This window comes from Pecten maximus, chromosome 5, assembly GCF_902652985.1.
Source record: "Pecten maximus chromosome 5, xPecMax1.1, whole genome shotgun sequence".
Lineage (NCBI taxonomy): Eukaryota > Metazoa > Mollusca > Bivalvia > Pectinida > Pectinidae > Pecten > Pecten maximus.
The window spans coordinates 7107235-7126528 of record NC_047019.1 but is presented as its reverse complement, the minus strand read 5'-3'; the positions used below and the strand labels follow the sequence as shown (position 1 = coordinate 7126528).

Below are 19294 nucleotides of genomic sequence, written 5' to 3'. Positions count from 1 at the left end.
ATCATGCTACCTCCCTGCCAAACAACTAATCGAAGTGATGGGTTCCAGGGCCGGAGTTGTCCTTGGGCCGTCTTACCGTAGTCCTAGTGACAGCCTCACAAGGAAATCTCTCCCTCGGCCAAATCAAGTATTAAAAATCCGAAATTATAAAAAAAACTCTATATAACAAAACTTATCTTTAACTTTTGTTTAAGTTAAGGGTGTATGCTACCTTCCATGTACTGTATCAGCAAACAAATTAATTCAAGTTAAGGGTATATGGTACCTTCAATGTCCTGTATCAGCAAATAAATTAAATTAAGTTAAGGGTGTATGCTACCTTCCATATACTGTATCAGCAAATAAATTAATTTAAGTTAAGGGTGTACGCTACCTTCCATGTCCTGTATCAGCAAATAAATTAAGGCCCTGTAACCATCATTTTCAAGTACTTTTGAAAAGGAGATTCATGTAAGTGGAAGATATAGCAAATCACAGAATTCTGGAACAGTTATATATATGCTGTTTGCAAAAACCTGTTAACAAATTAAGAAAGAAGGAATGTACTGTTCAAATCTAACCATCAGGATATTGGATACACACAATGGACATAGAAATAGCCTCTTATATACCTTACAAAGATAAATTGATTCCTCAATCCCAGAAACCAAGCAAATCAGCTAATCATTGTTCATGTATACCTAAACTAATCACTCCAGAGAGATGCAGGGTGATGATGATGTCATTGGCCACAGAACTATGGCAGCCATATTAAAAGTCAATCCTGCCAGCTTGGAGCCCTCCAGCACAAATTGTCGTAATTTTTTGGACAAAGGACAATAAATTGGGCAGGAAAGGAAATCAATAATCGTTGGGTATCAGGGAACACACAGGGCACCGTCACATACGTAGGAATGGTATTCACACTTGTTTCTGTCTGTCATATCCGCCATTACTAACCCTGTATGTATACTGAAATACCATATCTAACATAATAACTGTCCCTGTATGTATACTGAAATACCATATCTAACATAATAACTCTCCCTGTATGTATATACCGAAATGTTGTATCTAACATAATAACTGTACCCGTATGTATACCAAAATACCATATATAACATAATAACTGTCCCTGAATGTATACCGAAATGTTGTATCTAACATAATAACTGTACCCGTATGTATACCAAAATACCATATATAACATAATAACTGTCCCTGTATGTATACCGAAATACTGTATCTAACATAATAACTGTCACTGTATGTATACCGAAATACCATATATAACATAATAACTGTCCCTGAATGTATACCGAAATACTGTATCTAACATAATAACTGTCCCTGTATGTATACCGAAATACCATATCTAACATAATAACTGTCCCTATATGTATACCGAAATACTGTATCTAACATAATAACTGTCCCTGTATGTATACCGAAATACCATATATAACATAATAACTGTCCCTGAATGTATACCGAAATACTGTATCTAACATAATAACTGTCCCTGTATGTATACCGAAATACCATATCTAACATAATAACTGTCCCTATATGTATACCGAAATACTGTATCTAACATAATAACTGTCCCTGTATGTATACCGAAATACTGTATCTAACATAATAACTGTCCCTGTATGTATACCGAAATACTGTATCTAACATAATAACTGTCCCTGCGTGTATACCAAAATACCGTATCTAACATAATAAGTGTCCCTATATGTAAACCGAAATACTGTATCTCACATAATAACTGTACCCGTATGTATACCGAAAAACTGTATCTAACATAATAACTGTCCCTGTATGTATACTGAAATACAGTATTTAACATAATAACTGTCACTGTATGTATACCAAAATACCGTATCTAACATAATAATCATTCCTACATGTATACCGAAATACCGTATCTAACATAATAACTGTCCCTGTATATATACCGAAATACAGTATCTAACATAATAACTGTCCCTGTATGTATACCGAAATACTGTATCTAACATAATAACTGTCCCTGTATGTATACCGAAATACTGTATCTAACATAATAAGTGTCCCTATATGTAAACCGAAATACTGTATCTAACATAATAACTGTCCCTATATGTATACCGAAATACTGTATCTAACATAATAACTGTCCCTGTATGTATACCAAAATACCGTATCTAACATAATAAGTGTCCCTATATGTAAACCGAAATACTGTATCAAACATAATAACTGTCCCTATATGTATACCGAAATACTGTATCTAACAAAATAACTGTCCCTGTATGTATACCGAAATACCATATCTAACATAATAACTGTCCCTGTATATATACCGAAATACAGTATCTAACATAATAACTGTCCCTGTATGTATACCGAAATACTGTATCTAACATAATAACTGTCCCTGTATGTATACCGAAATACTGTATCTAACATAATAACTGTCCCTGTATGTATATCGAAATACTGTATCTAACATAATAACTGTCCCTGTATGTATACCAAAATACTGTATCTAACATAATAACTGTCCCTGTATGTATACCAAAATACCATATCTAACAGAATAACATTCCCTGTATGTAAAACAATGAAAAAAATCACAATGCAATTTTGATAAAGGACCTCAAGGCTCATCCATCTATAATGTGTACATGTTTCATTGACATCTGAAGAAAATTATCGTTGAAATTTAAAATAAAGGCCAGTTTGACAATGTAACTCGTAATTTGGTGCATAATTGGTCATGGGAGGTTTTTGTAAACATTTTTAAGTTGAAAATGTTAATTGTTTACACACCAATGAGGGACGACGACCACTGCATTTATGTTAGAATTAGTCCATAAATAATTCCTCTGAAGTGATAAAAAATTTTCAGATTTCACCATTATCAAAAAGATAAATATAATTAAATCTGTGGTCTGTGTAGGCTCAACCTGTGTATTAATAGAATCAGTAATGTTATCACTGAAATCAAACCCAACTTTCACCAATTACTGTAGTTTTTCCTGCCAGAGTTTTGTGCCAATTTTTAACAAGTATTGTTAAGTTAGAAAATTTGTTTAGTTTATTGCTGTCCAAACCATAATTACAGCTGTGGTGATAAGAGTTTTCCTGTTTGTTCAGGAAAAGTTTGATGCAATTGAATAGGAATTTACATGATAAAAGTCCTCCAAGCAACATTTGATAAATGGCAATGAATTAGAGGGCGTTAATGACCTTGACCTTATAACCTTGACATTAGTAGATCGTGTGTACACACTTTATGATAGAGTTACCCCAGTAGATCATGTGTACACACTTTATGATAGAGTTACTCCAGTAGATCGTGTGTACACACTTTATGGTAGAGTTACTCCAGTAGATCGTGTGTACACACTTTACGATAGTTACTCCAGTAGATCGTGTGTACACACTTTACGATAGAGTTACCCCAGTAGATCGTGTGTACACACTTTACGATAGAGTTACTCCAGTAGATCGTGTGTACACACTTTACGATAGAGTTACTCCAGTAGATCGTGTGTACACACTTTACGATAGAGTTACCCCAGTAGATCGTGTGTACACACTTTACGATAGAGTTACTCCAGTAGATCGTGTGTACACACTTTACGATAGAGTTACTCCAGTAGATCGTGTGTACACACTTTACGATAGAGTTACTCCAGTAGATCGTGTGTACACACTTTATGATAGAGTTACTCCAGTAGATCGTGTGTACACACTTTACGATAGAGTTACTCCAGTAGATCGTGTGTACACACTTTACGATAGAGTTACTCCAGTAGATCGTGTGTACACACTTTATGATAGAGTTACTCCAGTAGATCGTGTGTACACACTTTATGATAGAGTTACTCCAGTAGATCGTGTGTACACACTTTATGATAGAGTTACTCCAGTAGATCGTGTGTACACACTTTACGATAGTTACTCCAGTAGATCGTGTGTACACACTTTACGATAGAGTTACCCCAGTAGATCGTGTGTACACACTTTACGATAGTTACTCCAGTAGATCGTGTGTACACACTTTACGATAGAGTTACCCCAGTAGATCGTGTGTACACACTTTACGATAGAGTTACCCCAGTAGATCGTGTGTACACACTTTACGATAGAGTTACTCCAGTAGATCGTGTGTACACACTTTACGATAGAGTTACTCCAGTAGATCGTGTGTACACACTTTACGATAGAGTTACTCCAGTAGATCGTGTGTACACACTTTACGATAGAGTTACTCCAGTAGATCGTGTGTACACACTTTACGATAGAGTTACTCCAGTAGATCGTGTGTACACACTTTACGATAGAGTTACTCCAGTAGATCGTGTGTACACACTTTATGATAGAGTTACTCCAGTAGATCGTGTGTACACACTTTATGATAGAGTTACTCCAGTAGATCATGTGTACATAGAGTTACTCCAGTAGATCGTGTGTACACACTTTATGATAGAGTTACTCCAGTAGATCATGTGTACATAGAGTTACTCCAGTAGATCGTGTGTACACACTTTATGATAGAGTTACCCCAGTAGATCGTGTGTACACACTTTATGATAGAGTTACCCCAGTAGATCGTGTGTACACACTTTACGATAGAGTTACTCCAGTAGATCGTGTGTACACACTTTATGATAGAGTTACTCCAGTAGATCGTGTGTACACACTTTATGAGAGTTACTCCAGTAGATCGTGTGTACACTATGATAGAGTTACTCCAGTAGATCGTGTGTACACACTTTATGATAGAGTTACTCCAGTAGATCGTGTGTACACACTTTATGATAGAGTTACTCCAGTAGATCGTGTGTACACACTTTACGATAGAGTTACTCCAGTAGGTCGTGTGTACACACTTTATGATAGAGTTACTCCAGTAGATCGTGTGTACACACTTTATGATAGAGTTACTCCAGTAGATCATGTGTACACAATTAATGATAGAGTTACTCCAGTAGATCGTGTGTACACACTTTACGATAGAGTTACTCCAGTAGATCGTATGTACACACTTTATGATAGAGTTACTCCAGTAGATCGTGTGTACACACTTTATGATAGAGTTACTCCAGTAGATCGTGTGTACACACTTTACGATAGAGTTACTCCAGTAGATCGTATGTACACAATTAATGATAGAGTTACTCCAGTAGATCGTGTGTACACACTTTACGATAGAGTTACTCCAGTAGATCATGTGTACACACTTTATGATAGAGTTACTCCAGTAGATCATGTGTACACACTTTATGATAGAGTTACTCCAGTAGATCATGTGTACACACTTTATGATAGAGTTACTCCAGTAGATCATGTGTACACACTTTATGATAGAGTTACCCCAGTAGATCGTGTGTACACACTTTATGATAGAGTTACTCCAGTAGATCGTGTGTACACACTTTATGATAGAGTTACTCCAGTAGATCATGTGTACACACTTTATGATAGAGTTACTCCAGTAGATCGTGTGTGTTACTCCAGTAGATCGTGTGTGTTACTCCAGTAGATCGTGTGTGTTACTCCAGTAGATCGTGTGTACACACTTTATGATAGAGTTACTCCAGTAGGTCGTGTGTACACACTATATGATAGAGTTACTCCAGTAGGTCGTGTGTACATGTTATGATAGAGTTACTCCAGTAGATCGTGTGTACACACTTTATGATAGAGTTACTCCAGTAGGTCGTGTGTACACACTTTATGATAGAGTTACTCCAGTAGATCGTGTGTACATAGAGTTACTCCAGTAGATCGTGTGTACATAGAGTTACTCCAGTAGATCGTGTGTACATAGAGTTACTCCAGTAGATCGTGTGTACATAGAGTTACTCCAGTAGATCGTGTGTACATAGAGTTACTCCAGTAGATCGTGTGTACATAGAGTTACTCCAGTAGATCGTGTGTACACACTTTATGATAGAGTTACTCCAGTAGATCGTGTGTACATAGAGTTACTCCAGTAGATCGTGTGTACACACTTTATGATAGGGTTACCCCAGTAGATCGTGTGTACACACTTTATGATAGAATTACTCCAGTAGATCGTGTGTACACACTTTATGATAGAGTTACTCCAGTAGGTCGTGTGTACACACTTTATGATAGGGTTACCCCAGTAGATCGTGTGTACACACTTTATGATAGAATTACTCCAGTAGATCGTGTGTACACACTTTATGATAGAGTTACTCCAGTAGGTCGTGTGTACACACTTTATGATAGAGTTACTCCAGTAGATCGTGTGTACACACTTTATGATAGAGTTACTCCAGTAGGTCGTGTGTACACACTTTATGATAGAGTTACTCCAGTAGATCGTGTGTACACACTTTATGATAGAGTTACTCCAGTAGATCGTGTGTACATAGAGTTACTCCAGTAGATCGTGTGTACACACTTTATGATAGAGTTACTCCAGTAGATCGTGTGTACACACTTTATGATAGAGTTACTCCAGTAGATCATGTGTACACACTTTATGATAGAGTTACTCCAGTAGATCATGTGTACACACTTTATGATAGAGTTACTCCAGTAGATCGTGTGTACATAGAGTTACTCCAGTAGATCGTGTGTACACACTTTATGATAGAGTTACTCCAGTAGATCGTGTGTACACACTTTATGATAGAGTTACTCCAGTAGATCGTGTGTACACACTTTATGATAGAGTTACTCCAGTAGATCGTGTGTACACACTTTATGATAGAGTTACTCCAGTAGATCGTGTGTACATAGAGTTACTCCAGTAGATCGTGTGTACACACTTTATGATAGAGTTACTCCAGTAGATCGTGTGTACACACTTTATGATAGAGTTACTCCAGTAGATCGTGTGTACACACTTTACGATAGAGTTACTCCAGTAGATCGTGTGTACACACTGTATGATAGAGTTACTCCAGTAGATAGTGTGTACACACTTTACGATAGAGTTACTCCAGTAGGTCGTGTGTACACACTGTATGATAGAGTTACTCCAGTAGATCGTGTGTACACACTTTACGATAGAGTTACTCCAGTAGATCGTGTGTACACACTTTACGATAGAGTTACTCCAGTAGATCGTGTGTACACACTTTATGATAGAGTTACCCCAGTAGATCGTGTGTACACACTTTATGATAGAGTTACTCCAGTAGATCGTGTGTACACACTTTATGATAGAGTTACTCCAGTAGATCGTGTGTACACACTTTATGATAGAGTTACCCCAGTAGATCGTGTGTACACACTTTATGATAGAGCTACTCCAGTAGATCGTGTGTACACATGATAGAGTTACTCCAGTAGATCGTGTGTACACACTTTATGATAGAGTTACTCCAGTAGATCGTGTGTACACACTTTATGATAGAGTTACTCCAGTAGATCGTGTGTACACACTTTATGATAGAGTTACTCCAGTAGATCGTGTGTACACACTTTATGGTAGAGTTACTCCAGTAGGTCGTGTGTACACACTTTATGATAGAGTTACTCCAGTAGATCATGTGTACACACTTTATGATAGAGTTACTCCAGTAGATCATGTGTACATAGAGTTACTCCAGTAGATCGTGTGTACACTATGATAGAGTTACTCCAGTAGATCGTGTGTACACACTTTACGATAGAGTTACTCCAGTAGATCGTGTGTACACACTTTACGATAGAGTTACTCCAGTAGATCGTGTGTACACACTTTACGATAGAGTTACCCCAGTAGATCGTGTGTACACACTTTATGATAGAGTTACTCCAGTAGATCGTGTGTACACACTTTATGATAGAGTTACCCCAGTAGATCGTGTGTACACACTTTATGATAGAGTTACTCCAGTAGATCGTGTGTACACACTTTATGATAGAGTTACCCCAGTAGATCGTGTGTACACACTTTATGATAGAGTTACTCCAGTAGATCGTGTGTACACACTTTATGATAGAGTTACTCCAGTAGATCGTGTGTACATAGAGTTACTCCAGTAGATCGTGTGTACACACTTTATGATAGAGTTACCCCAGTAGATCGTGTGTACACACTTTATGATAGAGTTACTCCAGTAGATCGTGTGTACACACTTTATGATAGAGTTACTCCAGTAGATCGTGTGTACATAGAGTTACCCCAGTAGATCGTGTGTACACACTGTATGATAGAGTTACTCCAGTAGATCGTGTGTACACACTTTATGATAGAGTTACTCCAGTAGATCGTGTGTACACTATGATAGAGTTACTCCAGTAGATCGTGTGTACACACTTTATGATAGAGTTACCCCAGTAGATAGTGTGTACACACTTTATGATAGAGTTACTCCAGTAGATCGTGTGTACACACTTTATGATAGAGTTACCCCAGTAGATCGTGTGTACACACTTTATGATAGAGTTACTCCAGTAGATCGTGTGTACACACTTTATGATAGAGTTACCCCAGTAGATCGTGTGTACACACTTTATGATAGAGTTACTCCAGACATCGTGTGTACACACTTTATGATAGAGTTACCCCAGTAGATCGTGTGTACACACTGTATGATAGAGTTACTCCAGTAGATAGTGTGTACACACTTTATGATAGAGTTACCCCAGTAGATCGTGTGTACACACTTTATGATAGAGTTACTCCAGTAGATCGTGTGTACACTATGATAGAGTTACTCCAGTAGATCGTGTGTACACTATGATAGAGTTACTCCAGACATCGTGTGTACACACTTTATGATAGAGTTACTCCAGTAGATCATGTGTACACACTTTATTATAGAGTTACTCCAGACATCGTGTGTACACACTTTATGATAGAGTTACTCCAGTAGATAGTGTGTACACACTTTATGATAGAGTTACTCCAGTAGATAGTGTGTACACACTTTATGATAGAGTTACTCCAGTAGATCGTGTGTACACATATAGTACACTTTATGATAGAATTACTCCAGTAGATCGTGTGTACACACTTTATGATAGAGTTACTCCAGTAGATCGTGTGTACACACTTTATGATAGAGTTACTCCAGTAGATCGTGTGTACACTATGATAGAGTTACTCCAGTAGATCGTGTGTACACACTTTATGAGAGTTACTCCAGTAGATCATGTGTACACACTTTATTATAGAGTTACTCCAGTAGATCGTGTGTACACACTTTATGATAGAGTTACTCCAGTAGATCGTGTGTACACACTTTATGATAGAGTTACTCCAGTAGATCGTGTGTACATAGAGTTACTCCAGTAGATCGTGTGTACACACTTTACGATAGAGTTACTCCAGTAGATCGTGTGTACACACTTTATGATAGAGTTACTCCAGTAGATCGTGTGTACACACTTTATGATAGAGTTACTCCAGTAGATCGTGTGTACACTATGATAGAGTTACTCCAGTAGATCGTGTGTACACACTTTATGATAGAGTTACTCCAGTAGATCATGTGTACACACTTTATGATAGAGTTACTCCAGTAGATCGTGTGTACACACTGTATGATAGAGTTACTCCAGTAGATAGTGTGTACACACTTTATGATAGTTACTCCAGTAGATCGTGGGTACATAGAGTTACTCCAGTAGATCGTGTGTACACACTTTATGATAGAGTTACTCCAGTAGATCGTGTGTACACACTTTATGATAGAGTTACTCCAGTAGATCGTGTGTACACACTGTATGATAGAGTTACTCCAGTAGATAGTGTGTACACACTTTATGATAGTTACTCCAGTAGATCGTGGGTACATAGAGTTACTCCAGTAGATCGTGTGTACACACTTTATGATAGAGTTACTCCAGTAGATCGTGTGTACACTATGATAGAGTTACCCCAGTAGATCGTGTGTACACACTGTATGATAGAGTTACTCCAGTAGATCGTGTGTACACACTTTATGATAGAGTTACTCCAGTAGATCGTGTGTACACACTTTATGATAGAGTTACTCCAGTAGATCGTGTGTACACACTTTATGATAGAGTTACTCCAGACATCGTGTGTACACACTTTATGATAGAGTTACCCCAGTAGATCGTGTGTACACACTGTATGATAGAGTTACTCCAGTAGATAGTGTGTACACACTTTATGATTGAGTTACTCCAGTAGATCGTGTGTACACACTTTATGATTGAGTTACTCCAGTAGATCGTGTGTACACACTTTATGATAGAGTTACTCCAGTAGATCATGTGTACACACTTTATGATAGAGTTACTCCAGTAGATCGTGTGTAGATAGAGTTACTCCAGTAGATCGTGTGTACACACTTTACGATAGAGTTACTCCAGTAGATCGTGTGTACACACTTTATGATAGAGTTACTCCAGTAGATCGTGTGTACACACTTTATGATAGAGTTACTCCAGACATCGTGTGTACACACTTTATGATAGAGTTACCCCAGTAGATCGTGTGTACACACTTTACGATAGAGTTACCCCAGTAGATCGTGTGTACACACTTTATGATTGAGTTACTCCAGTAGATCGTGTGTACACACTTTATGATAGAGTTACCCCAGTAGATCGTGTGTACACACTGTATGATAGAGTTACTCCAGTAGATCGTGTGTACACACTTTATGATAGAGTTACTCCAGTAGATCGTGTGTACACACTTTATGATAGAGTTACTCCAGTAGATCGTGTGTACACACTTTATAATAGAGTTACTCCAGTAGATCGTGTGTACACACTTTATGATAGAGTTACTCCAGTAGATCGTGTGTACACACTTTACGATAGAGTTACTCCAGTAGATCATGTGTACATAGAGTTACCCCAGTAGATCGTGTGTACATAGAGTTACTCCAGTAGATCGTGTGTACATAGAGTTACTCCAGTAGATCGTGTGTACACACTTTATGATAGAGTTACTCCAGTAGATCGTGTGTACACACTTTATGATAGAGTTACTCCAGTAGATCATGTGTACACACTTTATGATAGAGTTACTCCAGTAGATCGTGTGTACACACTTTACGATAGAGTTACTCCAGTAGATCGTGTGTACACACTTTATGAGAGTTACTCCGGTAGATCGTGTGTACACACTTTATGATAAGAGGATCATGATAAAAATCTTCACAGAAAATCAATATTTTGTTCTCTTTATATTAAAAATTTCAAGGTCACAGCATGAATTTCAAGGTCACAGCTTGGTCTATTAAGACTTTACAACTGATATAGATGAGAGTAATTATACTATCAACAGAAATGATCACCATTTTCTTCATTACTTCAGTACTATCAGTGAAAACCAAAGTTAATCTCTGCATGTCAGACATTTTATCACATTTAAAACCTTAATGATCCGATCAATACCTGCACATAACTATGAACACCTAAACGCCAGGTGTGCTTCCTATGCTTAGAAATGAAAATGTACAAAGTAGGTATTAGCAAATAGATTTTCTGACTTACATGTACAAGTTTTCATAGGAAGAGATCCAAAAGGGATCTTCCAGGCACTCGATAACCAATAAAAGTTTGTTTGTTTTTTCTCATATTCATTCTTTTGTAACAGAAGAAAGAGGAAATGCAGCGACCAGATTCGGGTTCGAACCAGGGACCTCCGAACACTGGCCAAATGCTCTGCCAATAGTACTACATAGTCGCCGATGATCGGTCCCAGTCCAGTTTCACTACACTTTGGCCATGACATATATAAGATACTGACAAAAAATTTACTGTATTACAGATCTTAAAATGAATTCAGGTTCAATATTTAACATATACAACTTCAATGAAGAAGAAACCACAGATGACATTGGAAATATTCATAGACTGATTTCCCAGAAATGGTGAATTCAAACATCATCTGTCAAAATCATAGATGGCAGCCTGCTGTCGGCCATTTTGTTTTGGGATCAGTCTCAACAATTGAACCTACAAATGAAATTTGAGAAAGATCCATTGAGTCATTTTTGAGAAACAGTGGTAAAGATTTCAACTGGTAAAATTTTAATTGGCCAATCAGCCATTTTGTTTTCTGATCAATATTAAAATTAATCATGCAGGAAAGATCTGAAAAGGACCAACGGAATTCTGAGAGTACTCAAATTCTTAGAAACTTTGGTAACAAAGACTGTTCACAGATGAACAGATAAGAGAAGATAGACGATTTGAACAACCAACAATCATCAAATACCTATGGTTTTTCTCTAAACCTTTGTGAGGACAACATTTCAAAGTTCAGATCAAAAGCTAAGTGGGATTTTTTATTTGGCATCATTCTGAACCTCCAAAAAGGAGAGCTCGGTTTTTTATCCTTTGCATAGGGTTAGTTCATTAGTAGTTTTGCAAAGGTAGGTTGAATTAGATGTAACACTTCCACACTAACAAGGAATGTTGCGTAATGGCCGGTTGTAACAGTATTTACGTTACAGGTACACTGGTTCCCCTAACAGGAAGACGACATTCCAGGCAGACATTATTTTTGTGTGATGTATACCACAGCTGAAGCAGAGCCAACACTAGCAAACTCGAGTGGCTATATTTATATACAAAGTAGAATTTATTGTACAATGGCTGAGTGCCTATCTCATTTTAACCACATATCGTTTTAAAAAGAATAAGCAGTACTAGATTTGTTCAGAAAGCCATTGCCAGCAGAATAGATTGTTCCCACTGCTCAGAGCTAACATAATCTGTCTTCAATATGGTCACTATCTCTATAAACATCCAACATCTGTCTAAAAATATCACCTCTCTACAACCATCACCTCACTACAACCATCACCTCTCTACAACCATCACCTCTCTACAACCATCATCTCTTCAACCATCACCTGTCTACAACCATCACCTGTCTACAAACATCACCTAACTACAAACATCACCTAACTACAAACATCACCTGTCTACAACATCACCTGTCTACAACCATCACCTGTCTACAACCATCACCTGTCTACAACCATCACCTCTCTACAACCATCACCTCTCTACAACCATCACCTGTCTACAACCATCACCTCACTACAACCATCACCGGTCTACAAACATCACCTGTCTACAACCATCACCTGTCTACAACCATCACCTGTCTACAATCATCACCTGTCTACAACCATCACCTGTCTACAAACATCACCTGTCTACAACCAATCACCTATCATAAATCATCACTGTCTACAACCATCCACACCTGTCTAACAAATCATCACCTGTCTACAACCATCACCTGTCTACAAACCATCACCTGTCTACAACCATCACCTGTCTACAACCATCACCTCTCTACAACCATCACCTGTCTACAACCATCACTCTCTACAAACCATCACCTGTCTACAACCATCACCTGTCTACAACCATCACCTGTCTACAACCATCACCTGTCTACAACCATCACCTGTCTACAACCATCACCTGTCTACAACCATCACCTGTCTACAAACCATCACCTGTCTACATCACCATCACCTGTCTACAACCATCACCTGTCTACAACCATCACCTGACTACAAACATCACCTGTCTACAAACCATCACCTGTCTACAACCATCACCTGTCTACAAACATCACCTGACTACAACCATCACCTGTCTACAAACATCACCTGACTACAACCATCACCTGTCTACAACCATCACCTGTCTACAACCATCACCTGTCTACAACCATCACCTGTCTACAACCATCACCTCTCTACAACCATCACCTGTCTACAACCATCACCTAACTACAACCATCACCTGTCTACAAACATCACCTAACTACAACTATCACCTGTCTACAACCTTCACCTGTCTACAAACATCACCTGTCTACAACCATCACCTGTATACATCACCATCACCTGTCTACAACCATCACCTGTCTACAACCATCACCTCTATACATCACCATCACCTGTCTACAACCATCACCTGTCTACAACCATCACCTCTCTACAACCATCACCTCTCTACAATCATCAGCTGTCTACAACCATCACCTGTCTACAAACATCACCTATCTACAACAATCACCTGTCTACAACCATCACCTCTCTACAACCATCACCTCCTACAAACATCACCTCTCTACAAACATCTCCTCTCTAAAACCATCATCCCTCTACAACCATCACCTGTCTACAACCATCACCTCACTACAACCATCACCTGTCTACAAACATCACCTATCTACAACCATCAACTCTCTACAATCATCACCTCACTACAAACATCACCTGTCTACAAACATCACCTCACTACAAATATCACCTCTCTAAAACCATCAGATCACTACAAACTGGTAAGTTTAAAGGGATTTAGGCAGGGGAAAGAGAGAAGGGGAGGCAAGGAGGGAAAAGGCAAGGAAAAGAAAGAAGAATACAAGGAGGGGCAAGTGATGTCAAGGGGAAGGGGCAGGTTGTAACAGAGATGGGAACGGAGAAAGGCAGGAGGCATGAGGGAGGGTATTGAGGGTATGTATGGAGGGTATGGAGGGGCAAGGAGGAGAGGGAAGCACAGGGAAAGCAGGGAGGAGGGGAGGCAAATTGGAGGGGAAGCAAGAGGGATAGGGGGGGGGTTCAGGAGGGGGGCAAGGAGAAGGGAGGATAGGAAGGGGGAGGGGTACAGGAGGGGGCAAGGAGAAGGGGATAGGTATTGGGAGGGGTACAGGTGGGAGGGGAGGGGGATAGGTAGGGGGGTAGCTAGCTCTATAATCAGAAACCTAGAACTGATGAGCAGCTGAGGGAAAGGGAAAACATAGCTCTATACTGATGCCACAACGGAACCATAAACATCTGTTTCTGTGACCCAATCACAAGCAATCAAGGTAAGAAAGTGGGGGGATCTATGTAGAATAACTAGTGGTAGTTAGTCTGTTGGCATGGTGATCTGTCAGTACACCCACAGTGTATGTGTGGTAGGTGTGTAAGGGTGAACATTTATATGTACTATTGTAAGGGTGAACATTTATATGTACTATTGTAAGGGTGAACATTTATTTGTACTATTGGAAGGGTGAACATTTATATATACTGTTGTAAGGGTGAACATTTATATGTACTGTTGTAAGGGTGAACATTTATATATACTGTTGTAAGGGTGAACATTTATATGTACTGTTGTCAGGGTGAACATTTAAATATACTGTTGTAAGGGTAAACATTTAAATATACTGTTGTAAGGGTGAACATTTATATGCACTGTTGTAAGGGTGAACATTTATATATATTGTTGTAAAGGTGAACATTTATATATACTGTTGTCAGGGTGAACATTTAAATATACTGTTGTAAGGGTGAACATTTAAATATACTGTTGTAAGGGTGAACATTTATATGCACTGTTGTAAGGGTGAACATTTATATATATTGTTGTAAAGGTGAACATTTATGTCTACTGTTGTCAGGGTGAACATTTATATATACTGTTGTCAGGGTGAACATTTATATGTACTGTTGTAAGGGTGAACATTTATATATATTGTTGTAAAGGTGAACATTTATGTCTACTGTTGTCAGGGTGAACATTTATATATACTGTTGTCAGGGTGAACATTTATATGTACTGTTGTAAGGGTGAACATTTATATGTACAATTGTAAGGGTGAACATTTATATGTACTGTTGTAAGGGTGAACATTTATATGTACTGTTGTAAGGGTGAACATTTATATGTACTGTTGTAAGGGTGAACATTTATATGTACAATTGTAAGGGTGAACATTTATATGTACTGTTGTAAGGGTGAACATTTATATGTACAATTGTAAGGGTGAACATTTATTATATGTTCTGTTGTAAGGGTGAACATTAATATGTACTGTTGTAAGGTTGAACATTTATATGTACTGTTGTAAGGGTGAACATTTATATGTACAATTATATGAGTGAACATTTATATGTAGGGTGAAAAATTATTTATACTGTTGTGTAGTGGAACTGGACTTGGTTGATCGTCGGCGACCAGGTAGCTCAACTGGCTAGTGTTCGGAGGTCCCAGGTACGAACCCCAGTCTGGCCGTGCATTTTTCCTCTCCTATTACAGTTGTAAGGGTGAACATTTATGTGTACTGTTGTAGGAGTGAACATTTATGTGTAAATGATTGTATATACATATAATTACATTAATATTTCACTGGATATATCGTATTAGTCACTAAATCATCACATATTGATATTTTCACTTTGTAGGCTTAGAGATTTTGAGATACCTTTAAAATGATGGAATGAAAAATGATGCGAAAACTTTCTGTTATCTTATACATGTATTCAGAATTCAGTCCTTCAAAGTATGTAGTTTAAAATTAGAGATTTTATGAGGAGTTACACAAGAAATATCAAGAGTAAACACTCATTAAATCCCTTGCAATATCAGATAGGATGTTTAGTTCACTCAAGACTGCATCTGATAACCATGTCTACATTTCATAATCATTGTAAGCAAATACTAAGAGAAGTTTAATACCATTATCCAGAAGTTACTGGTTTGTAACCTTGACCCTATTGGGTGTTGATTGGGTTAGTGGTAGCTCACAGTAGTAGTTACTGGTTTGTGACCTTGACCTCATTAGATGTTGTTTGGGTCAATAATAACTCACAGTAGTAGTTACTGGTTTGTGACCTTGACCCTATCAGATGTTGACTGGGTCAGTAGTAACTCACAGTAGTAGGTACTGGTTTGTGACCTTGACCCTATCAGATGTTGATTGGGTCAGTACTACTACTGGTTTGTGACCTTGACCCTATCAGATGTTGATTGGGTCAGTGGTAACTCACAGAAATAGTTACTGGTTTGTGACCTTGACCCCATCAGATGTAGATTGGGTCAGTAGTACTACTGGTTTGTGACCTTGACCAAATCAGATGTTGATTGGGTCAGTGGTAACTCACAGAAATAGTTACTGGTTTGTGACCTTGACCCCATCAGATGTAGATTGGGTCAGTAGTACTACTGGTTTGTGACCTTGACCCTACCAGATGTTGATTGGGTCAGTAGTTCTACTGGTGTGTGACCTTGACCCTACCAGATGTTGACTGGGTCAGTGGTAACTCACAATAGTATACAACCCAAATGTCTTTCAACATGGTGCTCCCTGCTATGCCAACTCCAGAAACTCCAAGCTGGGGAAAGTGGGTGTTCCAATAAAAATCCTCTGTAAGACAGATGGAGGGGGCAGCGGGAGGGGGATGGAGGGGATGGAGGGGGATGGCGGGCTGATGATTGAGAATCTGGCCAAATTTCGATCCTATACACTGGTGTAGTATATAATTGAAGTTGAAGCATCATTAATTATCGCCGAACCAGCTGTTATATCTACCACTGTTATGAAGTCATCAGGTTGGTGGATGGGTTTAAACTTTCACTGACATTTTAAATAGCTGTGTAGATACAGGCATTGACAGGCTCAACTTTACAACAATTGTAATGGCTATCAGATGGGAGGTTCACACACCTGTCGGAAGGTCTAAACTACCATTCACAGTGAAGCGTGCTCTGTAATCTGCAAGACAAGCTACCACTGTGTACGAAAAAGATTATACCCTAAGAGAAAAAAATAAGCCCTCCGGAATAAATTTTTCGTTGTACGGTAAGGGTTGTAATCTATATTTTAAAGAAGGAATTGCATGAACAGTAGTTTTTAGGGAGGGACTGGGGGTGCAGATTTTAGTGAGATGGAAATATAATTGTACTATGTGGACCTCAGGGAAAAGGATGTTGTCTCCGGAGCTCAAGGTCATCCGGGATTGAATGGATATGCTGGTACAAAACATCTGTTGTTTTCCTAGCTTTTAATTAAGATCAATTATTGATTATTTCTGTAAGAATTAATGAGAGTTATAAACAAAATGAACAATAGGTAGCCTATAAGGCAACCGGAAATCCCACTCACCTGTAAACAAAATATCTCAGGACTCCGGAAACCTTATGTAATGATCCTCGGATCTATTGAAATCCCAGAACGTGCAGTTATAGCACAAACACACTATACACATAGGCTGCTAAGTAGAAATCCAGGCAGCCTCCAAAAGTCCTGACCAGTTTTCACAAATTCTGTAGAAAATCAGAAAAAGATTGAAATGTAGGTAGATATCCAGGGACGATCTGTGCCAGGCTACATAGTGTAGTGTTTATATATATATCGTGTGTAGGGCATCACTGCTTCAATATATGCCAGCAGCTATGCTCGTATCATATACAGATATGGCTTGTTTTACAAATGCTCCCTCATGATCGGCTTCTAATTTAATTTCTCCTGAAGATTTGATGGAAATTTTTGATAACCATTTACCGAAAGACAACATATATACTCACCACCATTATTGAGAATGTCTAGATTCCATCACTATGGAGTCTGAGTACTGTATGATACAGAACTCCCAGCAGCCTATCATCCCTTACAGCATGCTTTGACCATGGTGAGCTTATATATACACAGACACCTGGGGAGATGGCCTGTATGTAACAGTATAGCTCCCCCAACTGGTACAGGTCACTGATCCTCCCACCCCAGGGGTCACTGATCCTCCACCCCAGGGGTAACCGATCCCCCACCCCAGGGGTAACCAATCCTCCTCTGACCCCAGAGGTAACAGCAATCAGCCATTAATCCCCTACCCTGATTCAGCATCAGCCCCCCCCCCCCCCCCCCCCCCCCCCCCCCCCCCATTTCCCTTCCTCCACCAGCATTAATGGTTTTCTTAATATTTTCAAAATCAAATCATGTATTTTCAAATCATACCTCAAACAAACCAGTAGGAAGCAAAAGCTGCCTGGTTAAGACAGTCTCAACCGTAGAGATTTAACTGAGTCCCAATTTTCAACCTTGTTTCAAGTGATGTTTTTAATTTTTGCCTGGCATGGGGGAAGTAACTGAATCCGAGTTGTAAATAATTTTGTCTAAGCATCTGTCTAAAGTTCAGAGGTTTCAGTTTCAAATCCTGACCCTGTTTCTCATTCCCGGTACATATAACATATATATAGAAGTTTTACATAAATGAACTCATATGACCTCTGATAAGTATGTGATGCTTATATCTTATCTTGTTGGCTGGCATCTTGAAAATATCCTAGAATCATCAGATTTTCTACTATGGCAAACCTTATATTGAACAGTAGTAGACAACTGAAAACTCACGAAACAAGTATCTGAAATATGTTATAGTCACAATGCCACATCATTGTTATATTCACAATGCCACATCATTGTTATAGTCACAATGCCACATCATTGTCATAGTCACAATGCCACATCATTGTTATAGTCACAATGCCACATCATTGTCATAGTCACAATGCCACATCATTGTTAGTCATAATGCCACATCATTGTTATAGTCACAATGCCACATCATTG

The 19294-nt window shown here is 38.6% G+C and overlaps 1 protein-coding gene across 1 annotated transcript in view; it reads right to left on the bottom strand.

The window, feature by feature from the left end:
* Positions 1-18396, bottom strand: part of LOC117327001 — a 47712-nt gene extending 29316 nt beyond the window's left edge. The window contains 2 exon segments of the mRNA XM_033883811.1: positions 17831-17991; positions 18253-18396. The gene's annotated coding sequence lies outside the window, so the exon portion shown is untranslated.
* Between the last annotated feature and the right edge of the window lie 898 nt (positions 18397-19294).